The sequence below is a fragment of the Oryzias latipes genome, chromosome 7, assembly GCF_002234675.1.
Source record: "Oryzias latipes chromosome 7, ASM223467v1".
Lineage (NCBI taxonomy): Eukaryota > Metazoa > Chordata > Actinopteri > Beloniformes > Adrianichthyidae > Oryzias > Oryzias latipes.
In genome coordinates, this window is record NC_019865.2 from 26,750,136 (window position 1) to 26,764,617 (window position 14,482).

Here is a 14,482-nt window from a genome sequence, read left to right on the forward strand (position 1 = left end):
TTCCAAATTAAAACTTCACATACATATATTGATATAATTACTGCAATTTGTAACATTTTTATTGATAATGTTAATTTCAAGCCAATAACTGAACAAATTATAAAAATATATGATTTGTGGCTAATGGGAGATCTTTTATTTACTGGTAGAATTATATTATCTAAGCTGAGGGAATATCAAGATCTATTTATGTGTCTCTGTCTTTAGAAATACAAAAACACACCTATAACTTATCAAACAAAACATTATTTGATTTTATTTGGAGAAAAAAAATGTCATTACATAAGGAATCATGTTTTCTGTAACTTTTTTTTTTTTTTCTTTTTTTTTTATAACTTGTCCTGTCCAACAGCTAGGCAAACAGATGAGAGCTGAGGGCCTCTTGTGTTGGACATATTTTATTTTAACAAGAGGGGTTATTCATCTTCAGACAAACCAAAGGTATGTCTGAATAAACCCCTTTTGTAATTGAGGCCAAACTATTAATTTCAATCATGTTTGAAAATCTTTGGTGTTGGACCGGACGGAAAAGGAAAGAGGGGAAGAAGAGAGAGGGACGTTAGAGAGAGGGGGGGGTAGGAGGGTGATAATCGGAGGGGAAAGGGGGTAAGACCATGAAGCAGCATAGAGCAGACAGGCTTACTGGTTGTTTATCGTTACGGTACGGTTCAAATGTAGTACAAAAAGGGCGGGGCCTGTTCACACACACTCAAATATTATCAACACACCTGCTAGCCGCAAAAATGTCCACATGTCAACATGCACACAAAACAGATAGTGTTCACGAACGCATACCTATGCCTTTAAACCAACTAGTGTGAAATCTTTCATTCATTCAATCATGCAAACTATTAGTGCAAAGGTGAGCCAACCCCTGTGCTCAGGTGAGTGTTTATGTTCTTCTAAAATGGATGGTGGAATGTGAAAAGAAGGAGGAGGAGCGCCCATGTTTTCTGTAACTTGAACAGTCATGGACGTCATGTCCACTGAATCCCTTTTGGGGTCATAGTTACTTGAGCTTACCCAGATGCCTTTGGGCAAACTAGGATACACCCTGAACAAGACAGCAGCCTTTGGTTGGCCAGCACTCTCTAGTTCGCTCTAGTTCAGCATTTACAACAGCGTGTTTCGGTTCCTGCAACATCCAGCGAACTTGCACAGCCATTAAAAATGAATATACCAACATCCGCGGGGCACAATCCACACCTGATCAACTTTATGTGAAGGAGATGTGTTGCACTGCATGAGGCAGATGACGGTCACACCAGATACTAACCAGTTTTCTGAATCCCAGACCCTCCCAATAAAATAAAACAGCAGGTTTTAGGGTGGCCTTTATATTGAGGGCAGTCTGTGCAATAATCATGCTGTGTAATCATCAACTTGGTATAGCACATCTGTGAGGTGGGATGGATGCAAAGGAGAACATATGAACATATGAAAAAATATCAGAGCAAAAAATATTGTAGCATTTATACTTTTGTTCAGTGTAGATTATCAACAGTCAGTCATAAAGTAAAATTGGAGGTAATCTACTGAGAGCAAGAATAATGACAGATGAGTCTTGTAATTGGAGGAGGAGCTTCAGCTTTAAGGAAACAGAGAAGTTCCTGTTTTAGCAGTAAAAGAAGGAAAGCTCCATCATTCTCCATCAGGCAGCATGAGAGTCTGTCGGAGTCTGATCTGTTGTCTCTTCCTGAGTGAGTTCATTGATTTCTTTCACTCATTTTCATTCTTAGTGCTGCAGTTTAGTCCTTTATTGAACAGACTAAACTGAACTATTTCAGTCTTTCTGCAGTTGTTTCTGTTTCATGATCTTCATCTTTGGGATTCAACTTGATGTTCAGGGTTTAAAAACAACAGGGTGTATTCTAAAAAGCAGGTTATGCCAGCTGCTACGGTAAGGTTGAGGCTAAGGAAGTTGATAACCTCAGCTTTCGGTTCCAAAAATGGAGGTATGTTTCAGGATATGTCAAGTTGCCATAGCAACTCATGCTCTGAACATAACCTGGTCTGGAGCAGGTTTAGTTGAAGCTTAGTTTGTTTTCAGAGAGGTGAAGCAGCATGGCGTGTCCATTTGAAGATGATTTAGTGGATGAAGAAGCTCAGATAATACATTTTCCACCGTGAGAGGGTGATAAGACCACATGGATGTTGGAAATTTTTTTAGTCAAGTCAACTTAAAAATAACACGTAGTTATCAGACAGTCATTTTTCTTTGATTTAAATTCATTCAATTAAGTAGGTGTAACTATTGTGATATTAGCATGGCACCGCAAGGAATCGTGGGATACCATTCCCTTTGCCTGTCTGGATGGATTTGGGTTTAGGTGTGGGCTTTTGACCAAATGTGTTTAGTTGTTTAGCTGTTTTTTTTTGCCCTGTGGAAGTGCAGATTTTTGTATAAATGTGTTTAGTTGTAGCTGTTTCACGTTTTGCAGAGTTACTTTATCCTGTTGTGTTTAATTCTTTTTGTACCATGAATAAGAGGGAGGTAGAGGATTATAAGGTTATTTAGCACCACTACTGCAACAGTACAGTATAAGCAGTGAAGTTACAGACATAGTCATGACAATGAAAAGTATGTTGTATACTGTAAATCCACACTGTATCATTTTATTTTATTTTTATAAAAACCTAAAATCTCCAGGCTCTAACTTAGACATATGAGAGTTTAAGAAGTAAAATAAATTAAAATGGAAAAAAAAAAAAAATCCAATTGTAGTAATATGACATTTAGTTAGATAAATAAATGGTAAATATGTTAATTTGAGTTGTAAAAACAATAATTGAGTTGGATAGACATAAGAAATTAGGTTGAATAAATTTAACTCAATTGCTTGTTACCAATTGAATCAATTCATTTAAGTTTTATCATTTGTGTATATATATATATACATCACAATGTAATTGGAAATAAGATCAGATTTTCTCCAAACAGAAACTCTTTCTTTTGCTGATGATGCAGCAGTATTACTTATAGTGCTCTTTTTTTTCACCACGCGTTTCCATGGTGACTCTGGACATTGGCGATCCTTTGAGAATGTCTTCATGTACTTGCTGTGCACGTGCATTAGGTATACCAAGTCGAGCGTAATTACGCTAACTCATAACCCGTCTTTTGGAACCGACATAGCCAGAGTAAGCAAGTTCAGGTGGATTTCAGCCAGAGTTCAGGGTTAAAGTCCGGGTAGCTTAAACATGCTTTCTGGAATACCCTCCTGATCTTTCTTATAGTGCCCATTTCCCCGAAATATTAAATCGTTTTATTCAAATTGACTTAAAAGGATGTTTTTAAAAAACCTTTTCTAATAATTTTCACATCTGAAATGTAAGTTAAAATCTTGTGATTTAATCTTTTTGAGTCGAAAAGATTAATGACATGTCTAAAATTTAGATGTTTCTGTGGATTTCCTCAAATGCATCACCTGTTCAGTGTTACAGGAAGACATTAACTGTAACTCTTCCTCTTTTCAGCAGCTGTGCACGACAGAGACTCTCTTGTTGATGCAGAAATCAAGATCTACACAAAACGTGAAGGAGAAGACATCACTGTTGGATGTAATCTTACATTCACAGGGAGCAGGAAGCTGCTCTGTAAGGAAACATGTGAAGGCAACATTCTCATAGACACATATAGAGATGAAGATCAGAGAGGAAGATACAGCATTAAATATGAATATCGATATCTTAAATCAAGTGTTCTACACGTGACGATCACTAAACTCACAAAGTCAGACTCAGGTTTATACACATGTGAATTACAAAAAGACTGGAGTCCAATTTCAAAAGACAACTTCAAAATAATCATTACAGAAGGTGAGTTTGATCCTCAAAATCATAAAAATATTTATCTGTGAAAATTAATGTATTTTTTCTCATTCATAATGCAGTTTTTTAAATTAGTTCTGCTTTAAAAACTCTAACTGTTCTCCATAAAAAACTAAAGAAAAAAAAAGAATAAAGTGCTGACTCACTGCTTTGATTGTTCACAGCTTTAGTAACTTCAGCTTTTAGCAGGACTGTAGAACTTTCTCTAACAACACAGATCACCATTGAAATAACAACAAAAACCAAAACAATAACAATAACAAGGAGTTTAAACTCGACATCATTGTCACATCAAGCCAAAAAATTAAAACACAAGATCAGGGGGGTATTCCAGAAAGCAGGTTATGCTAGCTCCCACGGTAAATTTGAGGCTAAGGAAGCGGAAAACCTCAGGTTTCAGTTCCAGAAATGGAGGTATGTTTCAGGGTAGGTCAAGTTCCCACGGCAACTCATGCTCTGAACATAACCTGGTCTGGAGCAGGTTTAGTTGAAGCTTAGTTTGTTTTCAGAGAGGTGAAACAGCATGGCGTGTCCATTTGAAGATGATTTAGTGGATGAAGAAGCTCAGATAATACTTTTTCCACCGTTAGAGGGTGATAAGACCACATATGGATGTTGGAAAGATAAACCTTTTTACTTTGATCTAACTTCATTATTTACTACAGTTAAGATAAATCTTTTTTTTTTTTTAGTGAAGTCAACTTAAAAATAACACGTTATCAGACAGTTATTTTACTTTCATTCAAATTAATTCAATTAAGTAGGTGTAACTTTGGTGCTGCTGTTAGATCGGCACCACAAGGGATTGTGGGATACCATTCCCTTTGCCTGTCTGGACGGATTTAAGTGTAAGTGTGGGTTTTGTCAAAATGTGTTTAGTTGTAGCTATTTTACTGTGTATTGTCTAGTTATTTTGTCCTGTTATGTTTAATTCTTTCTGCACAATGAGTGAGAGGCAGGGAGAGGAGAAATGGTAAAAGATGCAATGCTACAAATCCATATTGTTTCTTTGATTTTATTGATATAAAAATGAGTATATCTGCAGGATCAAACTAAGAGAGTTGAAGAAGTGTTATAAATTAAGATGGGAAAACATTTAATTGAATTGGAGTAATATGACATTTAGTTAGATAAATATGTGAATTTCACTTTTAAAAATAATTATTAAATTGGATCGATGTAAGAAATAAGGTTGAATAAATTTTACTCAATTACATGTTACCAATAGATGTAATTCATTTAAGTTGGCAAAGTTGGATCATTTATATATATAAATGCGTCACAATGTAATTGGAAATAAGATCAGAAACTCATGCTTTATTTTGTCCGTTACTTTACTCCAAGCAGAAACTCTTTCTTTTGTGTTACTTTTTAGATGGATGCATAATCTTTATACGCCGTCATTAAAATCTCTGACTCCGTGCCACTGAAGTATAAAACTCTCTTGTTTTCCTCCACACGCTTCCATGGTGACTCTGGAAATCTGCGATCCATTGAGAATGTCTTTATGTATTTATGTACTTGCCGTGCACGTGCATAGACCCAGGGTTACCAAGTCGAGCATAATTACGCTAACTCATATCTGGTCTTTTGGAACCGACATACCGAGAGTAAGCAAGTTCAGGCGGATTTCAGCCAGAGTTCAGGCTTAAAGGCAGGGTTGTTTAAACAGGCTCTCTGGAATACCCCACAGGTACAAGAATATTAAACATTATTGTCAATATTGTAACACTCAACCTTTTAGAAAAAGCATATTCAAAGAAGGAGGTTTTACTCTTTAAAAAAGAATTTGTTTCAAAAATATAATAAAATGAACAATATTATGCCAAAATGCGGGAGGCCCTGCCCAGGGGGGGGGGGGGGGTGTCCCACGGTGCTGGATGGGCTGCCAATCTGCACCTGGTTTGATCGGTTGGGATCTCCACTGAGGCAATCAGCGGTCTCCCTGGCTGGTCGACTGCCTTGGTCCCATCGAGGCCTGACCAGAGCTTCCAGAGGCGGTGCCTAGGCTTGCTCCGGGAGGTGGTGGCGCTTTGTGGGTCCTCTCTCTCTCTGTGTGGGGTGGGTGGTGTGGGGCCTGGGGGGGTCGGATAGGATCTCTGGGCCGAGGGGACCTGAGCCCTATGCTGGGGGGGGGGGGGGCTGTTTGACCAGAGGGGGAAAGTCTATAAACTGTCCCTGACTTCTTACCCTCTAAGTTATATAATCTCTTATTTGGGTGATTGTGTGTCTGTGTATGTGTGTGGGGGGGGGTCAGCCTGCGATGCACCTTGGGGGGAGAAACTACTTGGCAGTGGTCCCCTTCCCTTGGTTGCCGTATGAAATACCCTTCCTTAATTTTAATTGCACCTTAGACATGTAGGGCCCTTGGTAAGGGGGGGGGGGGGGGGTGCTTGGACATCACTGGCAGCAAGCAGCAGATGTCCTTTTAGCGCCCTTACCCACCAATTTTAACTGCACCTTAGTCATTTAGGGCTGCTTGGTGGGGAGGGTGATTGAACATGACTGTGAGTAATCAGGAGATGTCCTCTCACCCGCCAATTTTAACTGCCCCCCCATAGTACAAACACCCTTGTTGTGTCTTGCTGTTGCTGCTTTGCTGCATCGCCTGTCATTCTGTTCACCTGGCAGGTGTGACCAATAATCTTGACCAGCACCTGCCAGGTGCTGATCAAGTCAGAGGAGGCCTCAACCAGGGGGGCAGGCATGCAGAGGGAGCAGAGCAGGAGGCTGAGGAGCAGTTGTGTTTTGAGTTGGAGCTGTGGGGGGTATTCCAAAAAGCAGCTTATGTTATTTACTTCGGCAAGTTTGAGGCTAAGGAAGCTCAGATTTTAGATCCAAAAAAGGAGGTATGTCTCAGGGTATGCCAAGTTGCCATAGCAACTCATGCTCTGAAAATAACCTGGGACCTCATTTATAAAACTTTGCGTAGGATTTGCCTTAGAAGTGGCGAACGGATGAAACATAGGACGTGCGTACGCACAGAAATATTTGGATTTATAAAACCGTGCGCACGCACATCCTACGGATTTTTCCCTTAATAAATCACAATCAATTCTAAATGTAGCGCAGCTTTTGCGGCCTCATGACACGGCCATAGTTGCCCATAAATAGTCCGTGAAACGCCCACAAGTTAATATTCATTGATTGCGAAATTATGGCAAGCACAGATAGGAAATAAAAAAAAACGTAACTTCACTCAATGTGAAGTAGAAGTCATCGTTGGCGAGGTGGAAAAGAGGAGAAAAGTGTTGTTTGGAGGGCACAGTGTGGGCAATACTAATCCCAAAAAGGCACTTGTGTGGCAAACCGTGGCAGACGCTGTAAATGCTGTAGCCTCACAACCTCGGACCGTCGCCGAAATAAAAAAGAAATGGTCGGACATCAAAGTCGAGGCAAAAAAATGTATAGCGCTCCATCGCCAGAGTGTGTCTGCCACGGTTGGGGGAACGGGGACACCGGAACTGACCCCTCTTGATGAGAGACTGGCGGCAATTATTGGGAAATCCCTATTAAGTGGAGTGGTGACCCAGGCGGATGCATTCACTTCGAATTCTTCCAATTGCCATCTTCTAAGAGCGCAAGATCAGCCATTGTGCGTCATTACTCATTGTGATGGGGCATTTTATTTTCCTCCATTTAATTACATCTGACAAGCTACAGATGTTGGTAATAATCGACGTGGAAATGGGAAAGTGTTCAGCTCAAATGTAATTTCTTGTTGCTTTCTGAATGGTCGAGACATACAACATACATTGTTTTATCAAAAATAAAACAAACTAAAGGCATATGCATGAATACCATAATTCCGTAGCTTATGAAGAAATGTTTTACTATGAAAACAACTTTCCCCAGTGGACAATTAATCTGTCTGTCTGTCTATCAATCTAATTGAACTTATATCTGCTCCGCCAGACGGACGTATTGACGAGAATATCAGTTTTGTACATTATTTTGTTCTGTTGACTAAATTATTTATGAGAATGAATTGCTAAACTTGCCAATATTGCAGAACATATTTCACTTTGATTTTTGCAAATATGTGTTCATTTGAATTTCTGATGTAATTTTCATTTGATTTTTTTTGTTTGTTTGACTGCTGATTGATCAAACGGGTCTTCATGTAGGCTGTATATTGTAAGACTTGCTTTGTGAAGTCTTCATGTTATTTATGAGAGGCAGTATTGTCATTTTCACTTTCACTTTCACGTGTTTCTTCCATCTGCAGACGGTGTCGCCGTTTGTCATTTCACCCGTTTTTGTGCGTAGGCCTGGGTCAGAGCTTGCGTGAAGGACCGCACATTTTCCCGTCAAGTTTGCTTTTCATAAATATCAATTATTGCGTAGAGAGTGGCGTACGCCTTCTTTTGTGCGTACACAACGTTTATAAATGAGGCCCCTGGTCTGGAGCAGGTTTAGTTAACGGTTAGTTGGTTTCAGGGAGGTGAAGGATTATTATTTGCTTCGGTTTAGATAAATCACTGTTTTGAGTTCAGTCAACTTAAAAATAACACATAGTTATCAGACAGTTATTTTACTTGGATGAGCAAGGAATTGTAGGATACCATTCCCCTTGCTGTCTGGATGGATTTGTTTAATTTTTTCTGCCCCATGAGTGAGAGGGATGGAGAGGGTGATGAGTTTGTTTAGCACCACTATTGCTTTAACTTATAGCACGAACTGAAGTTAGACTCAGAGTCATGATAACTATGTATATGTCAAATATTGCAAATCAGCACTGCATCATTCATTTAACAATACAAAAATGAGAATATCTGCGGCCTCAAACTTAGACAAATGAGAGTTCAAGCAGTACAAAAAATATAAGATGAAGAAACATTGGCTTGAATTGTAGTAAAATGACATTTAGTTAGATAAATATATAAATTTGAGCTGTATAAACAATTATTGAGTTGGATAGACATACGGAATTAGGTCAAATAAATTGAACTCAGTTCCTTGTTACCAACTGAATCGCTGATAATTCATTTATATTATCAATCAATTCAATTTCTGTTTCATGTACCAACTAAAGCGTAGGATATTTTAAGTAAAAGCAAGTAAAAGCACCAAGTGCTGCTTTCAAACTGTATGCGGATCAATAAAAATCCTTATTTCTTAGGCAGCATGTTGAAGAACGATATGTTGGGCTCACCCAAAGCATCAATGTGTGTTACAGAGGGGGGTCCCTAAATGCGTCTATAAATGATGAGCTGGGGTGAGAACATGTTGCAGAAACATGTGAGGAAGGAAACATTCTCATAGACACAGAGATGAACAGAGTGGAAGATAAATATCAATATTGATTTCTTGAATCGTTTATTCCAGATGTGACGATCACTAAACTCAAAGTCAGACTAAGTTGGTTCAAATGTGAGTTAAAAAAAGACGAAGATTTATTTCAGTCAAAAGGAAACTTCAACAATGTCTTCACAAACATCGAGTTAGATCCCCAAAATGGTGAAAACATTTTTCTATTCAAATGTGTCTTGTGTTTCATATTTGAGTGTAAAACAGTTTTTCTGTTGTCAGGTTCTTTAGGACTGCAGCTGCTTGTACGTCTGGTTCTGATAGGAGTTCTCTTCATATCTTCAGCTGCTTTGATGATTTTCTTCAAGAACAGGAGATCCAAAAACAGTAAAGGTGAACTCACATGTTTTATTTGGTCTAAAAAAAATTAGCCATGTGTTTATTGTAAATCCGATTTTATTTTAAATTTGGACTTAATTTAAACCCAATTTATTATAATCCTTTATTTTATTGATGTTTAATCACGTTAACAGAATTCCTTTGTACTTTTTTAGAATTAGACTGAATAAAAAAAAAAAAAAAACACAAAAAAATTTACTTTATGAAAGTTAGACTTTCATTGAGTTCTTTTCAATTAATTTATAGTTTATGTATATTATTGTTCATGTTCACAGCAAGGCTGTCAACAAAGCCTGACTCAACATAAAAAAATACCAAAAAAATGTACATGCGACTAGCAAAAGAAGTTATGGAAATTCATGTTAATGTAATGTAAATCTAATGTAGCATAATTTTGTACATGTTTTTAACTTTTGATACTTGATGAAATTTAATACTTAAGTAATTCATCTTTGGCATGTGCTTTATTGATACCTTGTGTTTCTTAATTCTGTCTGATAAAAGCTTGGAACCGGATATTGATAAATCATGTAATAAAATGGTTATAGTATAACGGGGTGGGATTATATAAGTTTGTTTCCTTCCACTCCCTTTCAAGCAATATTTCTTAATATGTCTAAATATCCTAAGTTTGATTAGTTACTGTATTAATGTATAACTGATGATTATATTGCTTTTGTGTATTATTTCTACATAATTGCTTGAAATAAACCATTTCAAATCAAATCAAATCAAATGTTGGCCACGCATAATACGTGCAGCCAAGATGCACATTGCTGCATTGCCCGCTGAAGGCTGGATTTTGTTGTTGGCTGCACGTATTTAAAATTGTCACGTACCTAAGTGTGTGAAATGTGTTCTCCACATTTGATTCATCCCATGGAGGAGCGTTGAGCAGCAGAAACAGCCGCGCTTCAGAACCATTTGATAGTTTAACCATTACTGTAACCTTAATCCTAACTTTAACCAACTCCAGGTCTATAGGGCCAAGGAAAAAGTCCAGATCTGGCAGCTAGTCAGGACCATAAATATTTGGACAGAGACACATTCCTTCTAATTTTGTTTCTGTACATCACCACATTGAATTTTAAATAAAACAACTCAGATGCCATTGAAATGCAGACTTTCAGCTTTTATTCCATGGGTTGAACAAAAAGATTGCATAAAAATGTGAAAAACTAAAGCATTTTTTTAAACACAATCCCTTCATTTCATGGGCTTGTAACTAATTGGACAATTGACTTCCATGCTATTGCATGGGCAGGTGTGGGCAAAACCCTTGTTATGTCATTATGAGTGAAGCAGATAAAAGGCCTGGAGTTGATTAGAGCAGTGGTCCCCAACCTTTTTCCTGCCACGGACCGGTATGACGTCACACAAACTTTCATGGACCGGTCTTTCAAATATAGGCGGATGATTATTGTAGCAACACTAGGATGATGGAGGATCAAATACGTGATAAGATGAACCCTATGCTTTTATTTTGACACGCTTAACAGTTGACATCACACAGGGTTCATCATCCTCTCCCTTTCCCACACACTCATGGTGCAGAAAAAAAGTACTGTCTATTAAATATAGCCCTATTTTTTTAGAAGTTGAAGGCTCCTCTTTTGTCTCCTTGCTGGGCCTTTTTTGTTTACGTACTGATGATTAAAAAATACACAGTAAGATTACACAAAAATACTTTAGTATTAACAGATGGTGTTTTGTTACAAAGAAGACAGAGAGCAGCTACTATTGTATGTCATGCTCTGTTGTAAACTGTGCAATAGGGGGAGCATGGCATTTCAAAGGCACTGCTGGCTCTGTACGAAGCGTGTGCCGCGCAAAAAAAAAAACGCTTCCTTAATCTATTAACCTTAACCTATTTATTGGTTGAGAACCGCAAAGCTGATAGCAGGGGGACAGACGCGGGGGCGGCTTCAAAAAACACTGGTTGTCCGGAAAATGTTGTTTAAGCACCCATTTTCAGTGGCGTATGTATTAGAAGATGTCTGATTGGCCGTTCTGCATGTCGATCAAGTCCCGTTCTTCTCAGTGAGGATGTTGATTGGCTGGTGGGTTTTGTAGAAGTACATTTTTTTTTAAATCTTTGCTTGCCTGTGATCTACCCTCATGTCCTTGAAGATCGACCGGTCGATCGCGATCGACGGAATGAGCAATTCAATTCAATTTATTTGTATAGCCCAAAATCACAATAACAGTCGTCTTGATGGGCTTTGAAGTAAAACATGAACTCAAAAGGATCACGAATACAAAAAGTTCAATAGGAAAATACTAAAATGAACTAACAAACTGACTAAGCTATACTGGCATCCCTGCCCTTAGACCCCCCTTCGCGGTAAGGAAAAACTTACAGCCCTGAAGCCCTGAATAGACTGATGTACTAGAGAATCTGACAATTTTTCAAAATAAAACATATTTCAGATTCCGAAATAAATAAAACGGAAGTAATGCAAGTTATTTATTCTTTCTGTGCGGCACGGTACCAAATGACCGGGGGTCGGGGACCACTGAATTAGAGGACTCGTGCTTGCATTTTGAAGATTTTGCTGTGAACAGACAACATGCAGTCAAATGAGCTCTCCATGCAGGTGAAAGGAGCCATCACTAAGCTGAGAAAACAGAAAAAAAAAACATGCCAGAAATTGCTACTGGACAGGTCACCAGTCTTTCACAGGGCCACATATCACACACACCCATTCACTCTCATGGACACTTAGAGTTGCCAGTTGACCTATGAAGCATGTTTTTGGACAGTGGCAGGAAGCTGGAGACTGTGGAAAAAACCCATGCTCGGGGAGAACATGCAAACTCGACACAGAAAGGTCCACCGTTGATGTTCTGTTTCAGGTCCCCCAGCCAGGACTTGAACCGGTGAAGGTACCACAACCGTTCGGCCTGGAACATCCGTTCGGGGTCCTGGGACTAATGCTGACGTCACATTATGTGATTGGCTGTCTGTTGGTCCGATGACGTGTCAGATAGAGATTGGTCTGGACAAAGTACGATACTACCATAGAAGAAAATATTACGAAATCTGTTGTAAACAAACAGAGCTCCGTTGTAGAGTGACATTGTCTTCTAAATGTGCCTTTATTATTGTTATGATTATTATTGAATGCATGTTTGCTTATAGTTTTATAATCCCTGTGCCCAGTGCTTTATTATTGGCAGATCGGACCCGGAAGCGCAACATTTAGCCGTGCTAACAACATTTTCAGCCATAATGGCTGAACTTAAACTGGAATAACAAGCGGATTGTGGCAAAAATCTTTTTATAAAAATTACAAAGAATATTGTCAGACACAATTTATGAGGGATAATAACTTAAACAAAATGGAATGTGAAATTAAAATATGCAGAGCCCGAGCAGATCTCCATTCTACGTAGTTTGTCCAAGTGGGGTTACCGTAGTAGTGTGATGTTACCTTCAGTCAATAGGACCCCGAACGGTAGTTCCAGGCCGAACGGTTATGGTACCTACACCGGGGCCTTCTTGCTGTGAGGCAGGAGCGCCTGCTGTTCCACCATGCAGCCCTACATAAATGTTATCAATCGAATTAATGATTAATATTTTGTAATGAAATATAATTAATATTTTGATAATGAAGGAAATCATGCAGACAGAGGAAGTGTGTATAAAAGGTGAGAAAAACCTCATTGCACTCCAGATTAACAAAGACTTTTCCTCTAAGACAGAAAAGGAAGTAGGAGATGTGCAAACAGCAGAATAGTCTAAACTTTTCTCATTTTTTTGTTTAATATTTACTCAGAAAAAAACAGCACTTCTTTCTTATTGTGGCTTTCAGGGAATTTTCTTTCAGTCTTGATCAACTGATGATGAAAATGTCTTTGTCTGTTGTGGTTTAAAGTGGAGGTGATATCAGATCTGTGTGAGAGGCTGTTGTTGATGTAAACACACCTTTAGTGTAATTAGAACAGTGTTTCAGTGTGAACAGCTTGACATTCATGATAACACAATTACAAACTCATATCACATCTTTATAAAGGAAAAATGTTATTATTTATAGTTTTAGACATAAAGAGAAGTGTCATATAATGAAAAAAACATGATATATACATTTTCTTTCTTGTCATTTTATGTTTTATTTTTATTTCTTCCATCCCGCTTTCTGTAAAATGTTCTTTGTCATGTTTTTCAGGACCTCCAGTAGAAACTCAGCATTTCTCCATCACACAGGTGAGTCTGAATCTGTGTGTCATTCATTCAGTATGTTGATGAAAGCAGCTGATCAATACAACACTAACTCCTCTGTAGGACAACCAGGAGGACGAGGAGATCAGGGAGGAGGACAGAAAGAAAAGAACTGTGGAAATATCTTCTGTCTATGCCAATTTAAAATGACAGTAATGTAAACTGAGAACAGAGTAACGCTCACCAGCTGCTCTAGACAAAGACATGGAAAGAGTGAAAAGGATTAAAAAGTGGATGTAGTGGATTATTATCAGAATGAGCTTAAAGCACATTTCCTTATTTTCTGCTGCACCAAAGTGTCTGGTTGCTGTTCAGAGGTAAAGTTCTTAAAGTGCCCCTCTGATGGAAATACACTATTTATTTTAGTTTTGGACATGTACTTGTGACATTTTTCTTATCAAAGAGAACGCATGTCATAAAAAATAATTTCATTTTTGCATTTCTGAGTATTACTCCTTTTAAATCGCTGTCATTCAAACTGTAACAAAGATGCGTGGTTTAAATTAAAGAGCTTTTGATGTCAGAACTGCCCAAGAGCGCATGTGCAAACTCCCTGATCTGCCCCGCCCAGCGTGCACAGCTCGGGTGCCGAAAAAGAGAAGATTAGATATCGGCACTTTGAAAAATACATAGATATTTTAAGTGCGTCCGAAGTTGGATTTTGTTGTTTGCCGCAGTATTATAAAATTAAACTTTAAACTTTAAAATTGAACTCAAAGTTCAAGTCCCATTATGTGTCACGCACCTAGGTGTGTGAGATCTTCTCCACATTCGATCTAT

General features: G+C 38.3%; 1 long non-coding RNA gene across 1 annotated transcript; it reads left to right on the forward strand.

Annotated features, from left to right (window-relative positions):
- Nucleotides 1-8,347: 8,347 nt before the first annotated feature.
- Nucleotides 8,348-14,069, forward strand: LOC105354457. Its single transcript, XR_909074.3, has 3 exons — nucleotides 8,348-9,474; nucleotides 13,650-13,687; nucleotides 13,766-14,069. It is a non-coding gene; the product is annotated as an uncharacterized LOC105354457 (long non-coding RNA).
- Nucleotides 14,070-14,482: the final 413 nt, after the last annotated feature.